Here is a 17,483-nt window from a genome sequence, read left to right as displayed (position 1 = left end):
GCCTTAATACAGAAGAATTAATTTCAAAGAATCATTTAAACTTTAGTGGGAAAATTCAATCTATATCTTCAAGCAGGTCATTGTGAAAGAGTGGAGCAGTAGATTTAGAATAGCGAGGACATGGACCAGCAGGCGCATCCGGCCAAACACAGATGAGTAATATCTGCATGTGACAGTAAACAATCAAGGAATCAACCTCAGTATTGCACATAAGTGAAGATAAAAAAGCAAACAGAACACTGTTAGTGTTAAAGAGGAGGATAGAGTGCAGTGCAGGAAAAATTATTTTAATGCTCCAAGGGACTTTTAAGCTCGTGTTTGGACAGCTGTATGCAATTTTGAACACATGTATAATCAGAGGCCTTAAAAAGACAGAGAGATTTAAAAGGTTCACAAAAAGCCAAACTAGAATGACTCATGTTCAGAGGAGTCACATATGCAGAAAGCCTGGCAAAACCAAGACCAAATTAAGAAAGCTGTTTAGGCAAAGTTATTTTTCAGGTTTCTATGGTGCTCTAGGTGGTGAAAATAAAGGTACTTCAAATCTCATGACAGGGTTGTGGTGAAAGGGCTAGATACCAAATGATCAGTGTTAAAATGTAATGCCTGGTCATCTAGTGCCATCAGAATATTTTAAATAGTGATAAATATGGCTTGATTTCGTTCCTAAATTACTTCATGCAGAATATTTCAACTACAAATCTACATTATTTTCATTTTTGCTTTAAACGGTCTGAAAAAAACTGTTGATAAAAATCCTCAGAAATTGTGCAATTTTTTCTATATATGTGTGTATATAAATATCTTATTATTTTTGCTTTCTGTGGCAGTTAAAGACTGGTTGAAATGATCATAATTTTTCAGTGGGTTTAGGCTGGTCACACAGTCGGACAGAGTAACCGTTGTGAGAAGCTTATAGAAAATACACTCTGCACTGCTAATTCATGCAGGTACGGCTGAATATTTAACAGATGTGTGTGGGAGATGGTGTTGAGTTATGTAGCTAATTTCCTTCAGGAAACATGGATGGGGTCTAGGGACCTATGCTGCTGCTCTCAAAGGGAGGGAGAGGTGGAGGTCTCATACCAGTTTTGGCTGAGGTTTTGGGATGTGTGAGGCTTACTCTAAGCATGTACCCCTGAACAGACTCTCAGGTTGAGTATTTTGGGATGGAAATGGATAATAGGCAGCCCCAGCTTGGCATGTGCAATACCAGAAAATCATTTAACCAAATAGCTTTAACAAGCAAATTAAAGTCTGTCAGAAAAAGCTATGATTTTTGTCACGTGCTTGCTTTCCTGCCCAAACTGCAGCTGAATTATTGTTTCAGTGGTCAGACTCTATTGATGTGTCATTTTATACTCCAGTTCTCTCCATTTCCTCAGAATCATCCATGGTGTAAAATGAGGGAATGCAAATGGAGCCAGGAACTCAAGGAACAAATCTATTCTGGAATCAGGGGAGGGGGACTCCCAGTAACTCCATTATTGTTCAGTCTTTACAGTCCAGTAGTTTTACTGAGTTGATGGTAAATGCCTTTACATTAGGGTGCAATGGAACTAACAGCTATAGCTGAAATAAGATGTAAGGGAATAAGCAGTAATATAAGGAAAATGTCTCTCATTGTTGGTTAGTTTTTAGATAGTATTTTGACATACAAAGAGATATTTCCATTCCAGACAGTGTCACTGTTGTTTCTGTTAGCTGGCAATACTCACCTTTTCTTGCTCCTTGCAAGTTCTCTATTGCTCCCTATGCATCCTGGCATTATAGCACTCTGCCAATGCCTCATTTATCAGTGGGATTAGACTGGTTTAAAAACCATGCTGCTTCTGGAGGCTGTCCTCCTTAATAGAATTTTGTTGCCTTGCTGATGGTGTCACATAGGATTACTTGCTCTATTTTCTCTCTGTGATCCAAATAAAAATACTGTGTTAAAGACTAAAAAAATTTCTGTCTGGCTCTGATTAGTTTAAAGCTACAATTTTGAGTTTAGTATGCTGGGGATTTTTGTTTTATTTGAGCAATGTTTTTAAATATTTATGCAGGCAAATATTTTTCTTTATAGAACTGGTTGTACCTCAGGGGACTGAGTTAAAAATGGTGGGGCTAGACCTAAGACATGTTTGAAAGAGGTTTAAAAAGTACACATCTGATGTGTTAAAAATTACTATCTAACAATTTAGCTAGTTTTGAAGCAGAAGCTCTCTCCTTTTGGACAGCTTTGAACATAAACCAGCTTCTAGGCACAATATAATGATCTCCATTCCAAAATGTTGATGGTTATAGATTTTTTGTTTAGTTTTGATTTGGTCTTTTTATTTGGTTTTGCTTTCAAGCTGAAAGCTACTGCTGAAGACAGAACATTGACCTAGGTGGACCACAGATTCCTTTAAAGTGGTATGAAATTCCTGTTTATACCACAGTTGTGATGCAAGGATTTTTTTTTTATGCATTATTGTTGACTTTCCTGCATTTTAGACTGGGTATTTTTGTGGAGAAATTGCATTATTTCACATTTGAAAGAATGGACTTAGATATGTCTGGCTGTGGTTCTTTGGGGATTATTTTGGCAAGCCATTGCTCTTTGGAGATGTGAAGAGGTTCAAATGGTATATACAGGTCTGGGTGAGAGAGATAAGCAGACAGAGAATTGGGTGAGATGATCAAAAGTGCAGGAAAAATGTCTGGTTTTGAAATTTATTAGAGGGGCTCTGTTAATGTAATGGTCTTTATCTTGTCTGGAAAACCAACAAAATGCTTAAATTACAGGACTATCCTTCCTCTGAAAACTTTCTTGCAATTATCTTACAAGTTTTCTCAGAACCCACTTCCGTTTATTTTAGAGTCGCTATATTTGTTGCTTCTTGTGAGGGTCATATGAGCCATGGGACTTTTAATTTTAAAATTTATCTAATTTGAATGTGTAGAACAGCCCAGCTCTTAGTTCCTGAGTTCCAGGAAGAGTATTTGGAAACACAGTTGTACACTGCAATCAAAGTATTTAAAATTCCATTTTTATTTCGGTTCTTATTGCAAAACTTTTTCATCAACTTTGTACTCTTGCACATTTGTATCCTTGAGTCTTTTAATATCTACTGGGCAAAGGTAATTTTCTGTTTTCTCTTATTTTATACACATTTTTCTGAGTGTCTTCTGACATTTCAAATAAATCCCTACATTAAAGAGAAAACATTAGCTATCCATGATGTTGCTCAGTGTAAAGTTTTGCTAAACACATAATTTTATTCAAGTTTTAATCAAAAACTAAAAATTTATTAAATAACCAGACTCAAGGAAGACACAAATAACCATCAGAAAGTGACTTTGCTGTACTTGTTCAGTGCTTTCTAAACAATCAAATGATTTTGAGATTGGGGAGGGAGTAAATATGTTTCAGCTACACAGTAATTTTTAATCACACTGCATATTAATAACAAGTTGCCAGCAGTGAAGCAATTGTACAAGTGTCTCCAAAACCCCAATGATTTAGCAGACAAAAAATGTTTAAAATGTCATTTTTTGTAGGATGATCTGGATAAGAAAATAAGGGATGGCTTTGAAGAATTATAAATGTCAAGTTGTGGGTATCAAAGACAAAAAGAAAAAGAAAATTTAATTACTATTTAAGAGATGTTCATTAGGCCTCTCTCCTGTCAAACAGGATCTGTTGGATAGTGCTGTCTCTTCTCCATTTAAAAAAATGCACTGAGAAATTACTGCTGCACGGCAGACCTGCTACCTGCTGTAAGCATTTGTATGTTTCTTATAGACAACATCCAAAAAAAGGATTCATTTTTATGGTAATGGCCAAATTGTTTAAACTGCCAATGGATTCGTTTGCCATAGCAAGCTAACTCCTAAGTAGTTCAGCCAGACACCAGAGAACAGGAAATTCTGTTGGAATTTGTCAAGGAAAGGTTTATGTGCTGCCCGCTATGATCCCTCCCTCTTTGAACTACATCAATATTGACATTACCTTTCATTTGCCCAGTTTGGGTAAAGAGCAAATTTCACATACATAAAGTAAATCTTTACCATGTGTAAAATGAAGGAGAAGCATATATCTCAGTTGTTCTAATTTTGTAAGCAATAGGACGTGTTGCCTGTGTGCAGCTGAGCAGTGTGCATCTAGCAAATTAGAATTCATAAAAATATGTCTTCCCCAGAGATGTCTGAAGTCTATCTCAACTTAAAGCAGTTTTTTTTTGATTTTGGGAAGGAAATAATATAATAGGTTTGACAAAATGATAGGTGACTGCACAGAGAAAAGTTCATGGGAATTAATGCCAAGTCTTCCATAAAATCATCTAATAACAGAAATGAGGTAAAACATTTGTTCAGGTTGCTTCTCCTATTATTTCAGACTCTTGAAAGTGCTGATACAGGATTTAATTATCTATATACAGATGTACAGAGAAAATTCTTATTTTATTTCATAATTGGTTTTATTTTAATTTAGTTATATACTTGTAATATGCTCAGCGTGATCCTTCCTTAAAGCAAAATTAAAAAAAATGAACAATATTTTTTCCATTAAAAATTTATATTTTTAACCTTCTTATTATCTGTTTGTATTATTATTTCTCATCTCAGACTCCAAACATTTAATGATCTCATGAAAAAAAATTCAGGGAATCTAAATTCCAGTCTGATCCTCCAGCTGCGATACACCTTCCACTGGGAATATGAGATAATCAGAATTAGAACCATGTAAATCTTTCAGGCAACCCAGGTTAGCTCAGAAAGTTTAAAATACAGTTTGCATTTGATATGCTTGTTGAGATGGTCTCATTTTAGTCTAGGAAAGATACTGTGGTTTCTTTACACAGAAGAGATGGTGCTTTGTTTTAAAATGTCAGGAACAGTTCTGCAATATTATTTGTATTATAGGAACAAGTAACTTATGGACAGGTAATAAAAAGAAATACTCCATTCCACAGGCTTCAGTTGAAAACTGACATATTTTTCAGAAGTGTATTTTTAATAAGAAATTACTTTGATTCATGGAAGTCTTTGTTGTTACATCAGTTTATTTTGGTTTATATTTCCATCACTTACATTAGCATGTAAGACTTACATATTTCAACCGTCTTATACCCTCTGAGTTCCAGCTTCCTTGGTCATGATTGATTGCTGGAAAGTACCATGTTCAATCAAACACTTCCAGGCTGAGATTATGGCTACATTAGGCAGGCCAGATTAACATTTTGATTCCTATGTGCACCATCAAAAGTCTGGGCCCAGCAAGCCAGATTGTAACACATATCTAGGAGTTAAATGCATTTTTTATTTAAAACTGAGCCAATTTGGTTTTTAAGACCCACTGACATTTCTTGCAGTTCAGTGTAATATCTGACTACTCTCTCTGTCAAAAGTGCCCTGGCTTAATTAATGTCTTTGCATCACTGTGAGTGATTGAAATACCCATGTGCGGACAATGTGGGCAAAGTAACATCACACACACAGTGCTGAGTCTAGATGAGAGTGGCATTTTAATGTCAGAGTTAGCTTGGTCACTTCATGCAAGCAGGAATACAGACAGAAATGAAATGTTGTTAGCTGCTTCTGAAGTTAAAATTGTTTTGCCAGGAGATGAAAGTAACTGGTAAATCCTTCTGGTATAAAAGAAAAGATGCTATCCTCATCAAATCCCATTGTCTGCAATTAAAGCGTGCACTCCAAGTATATATTAGGCATGTTCTTTATTAGTAGTGTGCTCTAAATCTCTTTAATGTTGATTAGTTTATGTTCTCTTGTCCAGATGTTTGTAAGACCATAATGAACCTCAAAGTATGATTTACGTAAATGTATTGGACTGAAAATACTACTTTTCACAGGACTTTAGAATATATTCAATAGGAAGTGCTTCAACATGTGCAAGTCATTATTTATAGTGCTCTCGAGTGATCCATGAAATCCCCTCATAGGATTTGTAGGAGAAGCATGGTCATTGTCTTAAGACTTGCAGTCTACATAGAACAACTTGACATCTGTTATCCATTAAAGTCAAAGTGGAGAGGGCATCTGGAGCTCCATGCATGATAAGGGCTAAAGATTTCAGTTGGACAACACTCTTACAAAGGATACTGGAATATCTGCTTCCAAGGGGCAGGAACAAACCCCCAAACCAAACCCTGCTTTACATTAATAGTAAGACTTGTTTGAAAATTTCTTGTGCATTTTTTCTGGCTTTCTACTTTCTTTTTAAGGGTTTGGTGACATCTACCCATAAGTGTGACAAAAATCATCCAATGGGACAAGAAAAAACTATGAAAGATCATGTGCAATATACAGTCCTATATTAGTAAATTTTAACTGGAATACTTTGGGGGTGTTCTAGTCACTTTGGGATAACTCTTAATCTTTCCTTTTCCAAGGTAAACATTATTTATTTGCTAAATTAAAAGACCACATGAATATCCTTATCAGAATGATACTAAGAGTCATACGCAAAGTATGTTCTTTGCATTCACTAAAATACTTTTGCAGTATTTTGATAATCCTTGCTTTGGTAAATTCCCTGTGCACTTGGTAGTTAAGTAGATTTGATTTTCACCTAATTTCAAAATGGACTAGCTTAAATAAAGGAATAGGCATTTCTCTAGATTGCCAAATTCTATCTGAATGAGTAAATTAACAAAATTTGTCAGCAGCTTTCACTTCTTAAAATAACTAGGAATTGTAATTATGTGCATAATTTCATCTTTGCAGTTTTTTGCAATTAAGATGCTATTTAAATATTTTGGATCTCACTGCAAAACCTTAAATTTATTTTTTTGTTTTACTCATCAGGGAGCAAAATTCTCTATTTTGCTGCATTAGATCTGTGTCAGTAAGTCCTCTAGGTTGTTTTTCAGGTAACAAAGGAGTAAATTTTTCACTTTTCTAAACAAAGTAAAATCAATGCATGAGAGAAGAGCTGGTGATTAAGCCAAATTTGTTGCTTAGATAGAATCATTGATGTATTCAGTAACGAACAAGTGCAATCTCAAGGAAAATTTTGTCAGTGTTGCTACCATCAAAGAACTTCTTTTTTTTTTTAATGGTCCATTAATGACTGGTTTTTATTCGAGCTTCAGACACCTGAGAAACGTATTTATAGACCATTAAACCATTTGTAATTTTTTTTAAACTTTGGGAGATTAATTTCAAAGTCCCCTTACAACATTTGTTATTTTGCAGAAAATGTTTTGTTCAATTATTTCTCGAAGCACCTGTTGTTTTTTTTCTTTATAAGTCATTTATATTATGAGCTAAGAGCTTAATTTAGTTTAAAAAAAATAGGTGTTCCAAAATGGTGGCATATTTCTGTTTAAGTTTTCAAAAAAACATGTACCTTACCTTTGGGAAATCAAATTATCATGCTGTACCTGATATTCAATATCAAATACCTCGAACTTCTTTATATGAGGCATGAAAGTTATTTAAAGAAAAAATTCTGTATATTCAGAGGTGAATGTTGTTAATGACATTGATGTCTTCTTGATCAGCCAAATCATTCTGGCATTACATGAAATACATGTTGATATAGAATCATCCAACGATATAGTCAGTACTGTGTCTGAGAAATAATCAAAACAGAAGTGAAAGTCTGATTTAAGATAACTTTTCTGTTTAAAACATACAAACATACATAAAGGGTTTGGAGAAGGGTTTTTATTTTTTTCTCTTAATGGCATTGTTAATGAATTGTCAAAGGGGAGTTTCTGTATTTTACATTTTTCTGTGGGCACAGTAATTAGCAGCATTTTTAACTCTGCCACTCTGTGATATTCCTTCCCTGAGCAGTGAAGATATACATGTGATGCAATGTCATACAAATGACATATCTCCTGTCATACAAATGTATGTCTTTTTAAAGTCTGTGATCAAAAGCTTTCTATCAAAACAGAAAATTGCTCTTCAGTCTTTATTTTCTTGCCTGTTGAATTCTTGCAGCCCTAGGCTCTGTGAAGATTGCTTTCGGGGAAATTCCTTTGTCTTGTTCCATGCCATTTTGGTGTCAGCTTTTTTATATAACTTCTATTCTTGACACAGCTATGTCTTCCTATGTGCTAGATAACCTTCATATCCTTTGCCTCTTAAAATCTCTCCATAAAGCCTGTTTCCCTTAAATAGCCTTCCAGATTTTTTCCTCGGCATTCCTCACAACACACCTACTTCCACATTTTCTAAATATTCTCAGGGCGCAGCATAAATCCTACATGTAAACAAGGCATGTAAACAAGCTTGGTAATACAGACTAAGTTGTGTGAATGAAGATCTAATCCTGTTGGAAAAATGATTTCTTTTTCAATGATGCTTCAAACATATATGCATGTGAAGTATCAGTATTTTAATACTTCTGATGGTATCATGCATACATGCAAGGGAAGTCTTTGAATAAAAAGGCTGTCTTTACTTAGCTTTAGATGTGTTTCTTGAGATTTTATACAATCATAGAACCCAGATTTTGCGCTTCAATCATGAGAAACCCCCCTATTGGCCACCAACTCCCAACAACCATAAGAAAAAGGAAACCTGATAGAAAGTAGGTTTGATGCAATTTTGTCAAGAAACTTGAAGTCCACAAAGTCTGGAGAGCATGTCTCCCTTAAAATGACCTGGGAGATCCCTCTGTCATCAAGAGCTGAAGTGACTCACCCCTGCTGGAGCACTGGGAAGAAAAGAAACAATGGAACCACTTTGTTCAACAGCTGGTACAGAAAGAGGCTGGTATTGCAAACTGCACTATACCCATGTTAGATTTGTTCACAGTTGCAATATCGTAATCATTACTTCATTCTAAAAAAGTCAGGAAATAAATGTTATGGGTATTACTACTCCTGCTATTATGGCAGTTTGAACCTTTTTCCCAAATGTGGTTAGCAGATTACAGGTATTCAAATATAAAAGAGTTAATTCTTGCTGTCATGCATGTGGATAAGAGCGCTTAAAGTAAAACAGTGAATTAAAGAGGAAAACTGGCAAGCGAATCCATTAATATAAAACAAGACAAAAATACAGTTATTTAAAATAACAACAAATGGTATTTTCTTCATGCAGGTAAACAATTTAATATTTCACAGACTAGGCAGTGAGCTGTTACCTTGACAGACAGATTTACAAATGGAGATGCTTTGCTATCATGTTGTTTGTTTTTGTTTTTTTTTTTTTACAGAGGGTTTAGCATCAACACAGTACATATTCAAAATGTTAAAAGTGGAGGTGAAAATCACTCTCAGTTGTTCAAAACTGTCTTTCCTGCAGAACAAACCGCAGTGAGGAGGCAGTAAAATTTTTTCTGTAATATTAAAACATTAAGGTGTGTGGGCATGCACGTCTATGCTTAACTGTGTATAAACATAATGCAGCATCCTAGATCATGCAGCTGGAGTGGGCACTCTTAAAATAAATGGCTTGATGCTAAGGACCAATAGAGCTCTGTCACAGGGATTTACCAAAGTGAATTTGTAGCTAATCAATTTTTCTGTGAACTATTCTGAAAGATTTATGTTCAGAACTCATAGCAGTAATTTCAAACCAAACCTGAGGCTTTTCACCTTGAATTTCATAGAATTTATTTGGTCTGGCAGATCTGGATTTCAGTCCAGTCATGTTTCAAGGGAGAGGGAGAAAAAACTGAGAAAATGATGAAGTATTTTCAGCTTTCAGTCACCTCTTAGAGCAGTGGTACCCAAGAAGAACATACTTGTTTATGTGATTTAAGAGTGATTACACAACTCTTCTTTTTTTATCATGTAGGTGAAAAATCTCTGACCCAAAGCATCCCTTGTATTCCTATAATTCTATTATTGTAGAGGTCTGTTCCAAATATGTAATAGAGCTCATGTATAGCTACCATAACTGATGAAAATTCTTTCCAGGATATGTCTTTCACTCTCAAGACTTTCTGGTCTGGAGTAGATGTTGCATTAAAACCCATCATTTTTGGCTGAAATTATGTAAGCACGATTTGCAAGATTTTATTATCATTATCTGATCTACAGTATTGAAAGATTCTTTCATTGGAATTAGCATAGTGCTCATGCAAGCCAACTTGTGTTCCACGTGTGAAAAGTGATAAAATTATTTCTAAGACAGATAAGTATATTTCACAGTAATGAATGAATTTGTAAGATATCTGCACAATAAGTTAAACTTTTGGCTTTCCAATTCGATATTCCCAATACAAAGGTGTCTACTTCATACATGAATCAGTGGTTTATGCAGCCCAGTACATAAAACATCATCCTAGAATTTTCTTCTGTTCCCTTTTTCCTAGTGGAGAGGCAGTTGGTTTTACAGCATCGTCTGTGCATGAAGCTCAAGCTGGTTGGCCACTGGTCCCAACAGAACCCTTGTGTAAACAGCATGAACAGACACATGGACAAAAAAGTGCAAGTCTGGAATTCAGGGTAAATTGAGTGAGAATTTTGCAAATTTGACAGGTGATTTAACAGCAGCTGCTGATACTGATGATAGAAGCCAGTGCAGTGCGAGACTTTGGTCATAAAGCAGCAGACTGAGCCATTGAACTGGAGAAAAATAAGAGAATCTGAAAGGAATAAAACATTAAAGGCTTTAAAGTTCAAAGGGGAAAGAAGCAGTGTACATCTAGACAAGAGTAATGAAATTTTTTTGAAGGCTCAGTAGATAAACTTCTGAGCTAAATATGTTTCCAGTTTATAAGAGCATTACTGAGATATTTTTCATAATTTCCAAACTCATGAGATTTACTATATCTTTTGCAATTACCTCTTGAAAGCTTAAAACAGCAAAAAAATTATTTACCATTTGTTCCTGTCCATCATGCGTTTTTTATTGTCTGGATACTGGCACTATTTATTTTCTTTTTTTAGAAAATAACATTGTTGAAGTATTTGTTTTGGAGAAAAACTCCACACATAAAGAACTACATGGAGTATGCTAACAGCTATGAGAAATTATATTTAAGAAAAGGCTAGTCTCAATTTAGGCCTAAGGGTATTGTTATACTCTCTTAAATTCAGCTGGTTAGTTCCAGTAATTATAATCTGACATACAAAACTATATGAAAAGATAAAAATACACTATTTCTATGGAAGGGATCTATGGCAAAATTCCGTTTTTTGAGACTTTTTCATAGATCTGCCATTGTAAGAACAATTTATCTTCTTCCATTTTTTGGTGCTGCTTACAGGAAAGTTCTCTTTCGTGGCCCTAACCTGCATTTGAACAACATAGCAGAGTAACCAGAACTCTGTACTGCAAACACAGCCTGAAGTGATTGGGGAGTGCAAGCACTCCTGGTGATACTTTGGAGAAAAATTGATTATTTCATGTCTTAGACCAGTGCAACCAGTGGCAAACTTAGCAGAATCACTGCAGCAAAATATCGTGCTACGTGAGCAAAAGTGAGATCATAAAAAAATGCTTGTCTAGTTTTAGCAATTACAATAAAGGAATGGCTTAGGTCATGAAATGCAATTCAGAGGATAACTTGGCTGCCAGAGGTATGGTGTAATCAGCTCAAAAAAGACTTTCACCTATGCAATTAAATGAGAAGCCTGGGTCCTGTTGTTTTTAAACTATGTCTTTGAGACAAATATGGGTCTCCTCTGCATAGCATAGAAAATGAATTTGAAAGATATTTTTTAAAAACACCAATTACCCAAATATTTTGCTAAAACTTGCTCTTCTTGGGATGTCAATTGTTATGTGACATTTTTTCAGTATCCCTGTAGAGCAGAGGATTGGTTTATCAAACTCATGTTATTTGGCACTGTGGCAGCTGCATATTTAGACTGATTAAAAGTATTAATAAATTTAGATAAAAAATTGATAAACAGCTATCCATCTGCAAATTTCTTGGCATTAGGCACAGATAGGTTAGATCTGCAATTCCCCTGTCCACGTTGTGTATTCTTTTTAATTCCGCCCTATCTGCTGACATTTGAAACAGCTGTTACAGCCTGAAGTCACAAAAAGAAAGATGTTACACAACATGGATGCTTTCCAGTCCAATAATATTTATTTTTGTGAAATTAGTGAAAAACTTAAGTCTGCAGAGAGATCATTGATCAGCTGACAAAGTTGAAATTAACATCTTAGAAAAATCTTCTTGGTAGCCCTCAAGTCCATGCACTGAATGATTTAAAGCTATGACTCTTTCTTCAGAGAGAAAAGTTCCATTCAAAATCTTGCAGTGAAGCTGGAAATGTTAACTGATGCAAACTGTTTAATAGCAGAAGTTGAAAGGCTGAAATCAGTACTCACAATTTTCTCAAGGCTGAGCGTGTTCTCTGAGATTCCATCTAGGACAGCATGTTAGAAGAAATTCCGTGTACAGTGACAATCTTACATATTGTTGGCTGGAATGTCGATTATTGTGGGCTGTGAACTTAGTTTGTGAAAGAGTACAGACTAGAGGAGGCATTTTAGTCCAGATCATCTTTTCTGGTATCACTGAGTTCTGTTGTTAATGAAGTATAAGAGGTTACAGCCTAATGAAGACAATGGAGAGGATTGCCTATTGAAATGGACAGTAAGTGAACTTTAAGTGGTTTCTTGCTCACTTATTATATGAGGACATTTATTGGGTTTTCCATAAGTAGAAAAGTAGTCAGACAAGGCATAAAAGTGCACAAAAAATAAATAAAAAGTGTTTGGGGTAAAAAAACCCCAACCCCTAGAATTTATTTTCCTTAAGACAATAAATACTAAAATTTCAGATAGAAGGAAAGGTAACCAAAGGTGGTTATTTGTTTTAATGGTTCCATTTTGACTTTTCTACCCTTACTTAGTGTCAAGCTGCCTGTGCAAGTGCTATAGGTGGTTAGCAACTTATAACTGTCCCTTAGGCCTTCACCTTTTTAGGCTATATTAAGTATTTTTTTTTTACTTTTGAGGTCTACTTATATTAAAAAGGACTGATGGCTTTGCTCTCATAGCTAATGGCAGCTCTACTCTTCCTCACTGACATTTTAGCCTAGCATGTAAAATGGGGAAATCTCATCTTTGTACTGTATTTCTGAGAATTCTCATAACATCTCAAAACTGCATCTTCTGCTGCATGCTGTAGCATTTGAAGTGTTGAAATATAATCTCCACCTTACTTTACAAACACGTGTAAGCTAAGGATAGGAGTGAAGGGATTTGGGGTCTTTTTGATGAGAATTGTGTCTAGATTGCCACATTGTTTACCTGCCAAATTTTCACTTGAATTTCTTATTAAAAATATCTGAAAGCCATAAGAACAAGTTTATAAAAGCATAGTTTTGGAGCACTGCCTGTCACCTCTGAGTTGTGATGTTTATGACTGAATTTCTATTCCTGCAGAATTTTATTGATGATACAAAACACACTTTCCTCGCTGAACGAGTTATCTTGTCTACCCTGATTTTCATCTATTTTGTCACTACAATTCATTTTAGGAGTAGTGAATATTAAAATGGTTGTCCAGAGTTATTTCCTGCCATGGGATTGACAGGTAGAGGTGTTTTCTGTTCTATATGTTTGTGAACAATGCACAGCCTTTAAAAACCTTGGTTTCACTATTACCTGGACATGCAGGGTATCAGATATCTGTGTGCTGTACAGCAAACAGACTTGGGAAGCACAGTAAAGTAGCTTTCCAGCAAAACTAATGGAAGAATTATTTTTAAGCCAAATGTCTCAAATCCCTTTAATTTTTTTAATTACTGATAAAGTTTTTGTTTTAATTCTGTTGATCTATAGATTCACTTGGTCTACAGCTCAGAGGCTTTGAGAGGGAGGAACCAGTATTTTCTGATCAACTCGCAGTCTTTCACTCACAAAAAAAAAAAAAAAATATATATACATCTTTACTTATTTATATATATATATATATATATATCTTATATAGATATATATATATCTTATATAGATATAGATGATATAGCTATATCTAAGCATTTCTTCCAATATCTCCTAAGGCTGTAGGTCAATTGCCAGTGTAATCAATTGGCTTACAAAATCACAAATGATGCAGGTTTTCTGGAGGAGAAGTAAGTAAGCTCCCTACCTGCCTGCCAAATGACTAATGCAGAAGCATTATGTAAGGAAATTTGTGCAAGTGTTGGCCAAGTTCTTTCATAAATTAAAACACTGGAGTTGCCCCAAAGGTTGAAACCTTCATTTTATAGTGTGTATTGAAATTTCAGAGACTGGCATATTTCAATTTTTGCTTCAGAAAAGCAGTGCTGTTACCTTTCATAACCTCTGCTAATGTTTTAAAAATGCTGTGTGATGCAAAGGGATCCCAAGAAAATCTATTTGTAATTTTAAAAACTTACTGCATTTCTTTTTTAATGGTTTGCTACATACTAAGTAGGAGTAAGCAAGAAATGGTAAAATGCACTCTACATCATAAAAAAACCACCATCCCTCTGGTAATCTCTCTGACTTTACACAGAATTATTCTGGGTTATTGTTTTTAATTGTATTATCCAGTTGCTAATATTTTTCCCCATTCTCTGTGTATTCTGCTCTTCAGTAGGGCTTTGGACTAGATTTCTTGACATAAGACCCGATGTCATAATAGAAATGCTAAAAATACTAATTTTTATGAAGGAAAAGTGGGTTTTAAAGAAAAGTCACAATGCTAAACTGAGTGAAGGTGTGGCTGTGGAGTGATGATTGCTGCAGTTGTGTAATCCTTCAAATTTACATGCTCATTAACAAATATTTATATGTCTAAAGGCTGTTGAGGCAGACAGATTGCACCTATTCACCTAGACACTGTGTAAACATGAATATGAAAAAAACATACAGTTATTCATAAAATAGCTACAAATGAGGGCAATTTTCAAATATTTGGGCTTGTATTAGTGCTTTTGTGGACTCTTATTCATACATTTTTCTCCATTATAGTGTATACGGGAGAGAGATATGACAATGAAAAATAAGGAACTAGCACAATAGTGTATTACCGTGATAAGGAGAACTTCTTTTTTCTTTTTCTCTTTTCTAACAGATAATGCTGGGTCTGAATGGTGTCAGATCTAGTGATGTTTGAATGACTATCATGTACAAGAAAGGAAAAAAATTTAAGAGAGGAAGCTGGGGTATGATCTTGTAAGTGCTGTAGTATTTACAGCCATGTTTAGAAGGGAAACTGAAACCTTTTTTGTTGCTACAGTATTATGTTGTTAGGGAAAGAACTGTATACAAAGAAAAAGGTAGCACATGAAGAGAATGACAATTTGTGTTTACCAAAGAAATTAATCAAAGCTGTAATTATGGTCATTAATACCCTTTCCTGCTTGGGGAAAAAAAAAAATTGAACAGAACTAGCAGAGTTTGCAGTTATTATCAGTCCTGCTCCTGGTGCTTAAGATTGTTTTCTTCAAATATACCTCCATGACATTTGTTCTGAACAGATTGGAGCTCTCACTTTCCTATGACTAATTGCCTAAGAACCACACTTTTACAATGTAGTTACCTTCACTCAACATGAGACAACTTCTGTCTTTGCAAATATTGGACCAAACCTTCTGAAAAATTAACTACATCATTATAAGTATTAATTTATATCACTTCTAGTTTTCCAGATAACATAGGCATTCAGCCTTACAAAAGGATATATAAGAAAAGGCCAAAGTAGAGCAAGAATTAGATACCTCATCTAGAACCTTCAAATATTTGCTATAGCTAGTCTTGTGCTGCCATTTTGATACTAATTTCCATTAATATGCAGCTACTCTCTTCTACTGTCACTGCAAACTGAGAGGAGTCATTTCCTTTAAAGCCTATTCTGCTGCTAAAATACCAACCCATCATGGTTTTGTGTGTAATTGGTTAAATCAAATAATATATTTGATTCTGTAAGCTTTGAAAGTAGGAGTGATATCTATGAATGGTGCCACAAGGAAATACTTTTTGATTTTTACCGTTCTCTTGTGTGCAGAAGGTTTTCTATAATTCATGAGAACAGCTTTGGGCTAGGAAAACATCACTTCTTGCATTTTTCTTCTGTGGAGAACTTGTCTGATAAAATTATCATATTGACTAGATAAACACCCCAAACAGGAAAGCACTAGTAACCTCTCTGCTGGATATATGTGGCTGGTGTCAGGGACCACTACTGGAAGAGATTAAAAGGGTTGATTCCATCCCTTCTGACAAAGACAACATTTGATGAAAGGGAACTCATTAAATTGTCAAAGTAGACAGGTTTCCGTTGGTCTTTGCCTTATCCCAGGACCATTTACCCAGCCTTACTGTGGTTTACTAAGTATGTATCTTCTGCCAGCTAATGTAATTAGACTAATAGTTCAGTTGGTAGCAGTCTGCCTGGAGGCAGAGGAAAGACTGACACATGAGAGCCAACATAGATGTCTCATGTTGCACAAAATAATTGTTTTATTAAAAAGTAAGAAAAAGCAACCCAAAACCTGTAAATTATACCAAGAACTGTGATGACAATGAGTTATTTAGAAATTGTGGTCTATATTGTCTGTGAAACCCTCTGTAAACATAATTCAGTGTTTTTAACTGTAATGATGACACAGGGCATTTCATAAACCTTCTGTTTCAGTCCTAGCCCTGAAGCAATCTGTGGTGAGTGGGAGAGGGGAAGAACCAGAGGGCATGCAGACAGTAGTAAAATCATTTATTTTGACTATGGACCCTGGTGAAGATGTAAGAACAAGTTAAATAGATGGTTGTAGTAACTGTAGCTGTGAATAGTAAAAGATCCTTCCAGAGACTCTGAAAATGGCAAAAGGTTTTCTTTTCCCTGGCACTCAACTGGGTGCTACTCTTAGAGCAAGAGTGCTCTTGTCAATTTACATAATATGTAATCAACCATATGTGATCAGTCAAGGAAAGAATTCCTTGTAGAAACATTAGACTGAAGGAGACTAATAAAAATCTAAATGGGATAGCAGGAAAATCAAAACAATTATTTTCTCCTAAGATTAAAGAATGGCAATAATACTACCATCTCTCCTGTACTGCTCTCTCCTCAATTCCTTGTGAAATCTGTTCTTCCAAATGTTGGCATTTGGTATCTCAGCTACTTAAGGAAGAGCAGGTGTTTTGTAACGAAAGTCATTGCTGATCAGTCCCTGGAACACATCCCCTACAGGCTCCATTTCTGATGCGCTACAGGACAGATGTCTGAAAGAATTTCTCCTCACTGCTCTCCCTACCTTCTCTCCACTGAGAAAAGTTACATAATTGTGATGCTGGTACCACAAGTGACAATTCCTGTGTTAGACACAACTTCAGTTATTGCCAAAATCAGATTTACTAGTTCACTGCTTTCCAGTAAAGGAAGTAAGCTGCTGTAAAGGAAATAGCTTTATTTATTCCTGGATTCAAGACAGGGGAATGCCACGAGGTATTACACTTACAAGAGCAGCCAAAAGTCAGACCTTTTAGAAATTCTGAGTTATATTCTAGTTAGTTTAATTCAGTTCTAGGGATTCTATGACTATAAATCTGTCTTGAAACTTAGCATTTAGATGGAGCTTTTAAAGAGGACATTCAACTTG

The 17,483-nt window shown here is 35.2% G+C and overlaps 1 protein-coding gene across 6 annotated transcripts in view; it reads left to right on the top strand.

Annotated features, from left to right (window-relative positions):
* ZNF385D (zinc finger protein 385D) overlaps positions 1-17,483 on the top strand; it is a 415,154-nt gene that overhangs the window by 377,491 nt on the left and 20,180 nt on the right. The window lies entirely within an intron of this gene.

Source organism: Motacilla alba, chromosome 2, assembly GCF_015832195.1.
Source record: "Motacilla alba alba isolate MOTALB_02 chromosome 2, Motacilla_alba_V1.0_pri, whole genome shotgun sequence".
Taxonomy (NCBI): Eukaryota; Metazoa; Chordata; class Aves; order Passeriformes; family Motacillidae; genus Motacilla; species Motacilla alba.
The sequence above is the reverse complement of the archived record's forward strand: the minus strand, read 5'-3'. Positions and strand labels throughout refer to the sequence as shown.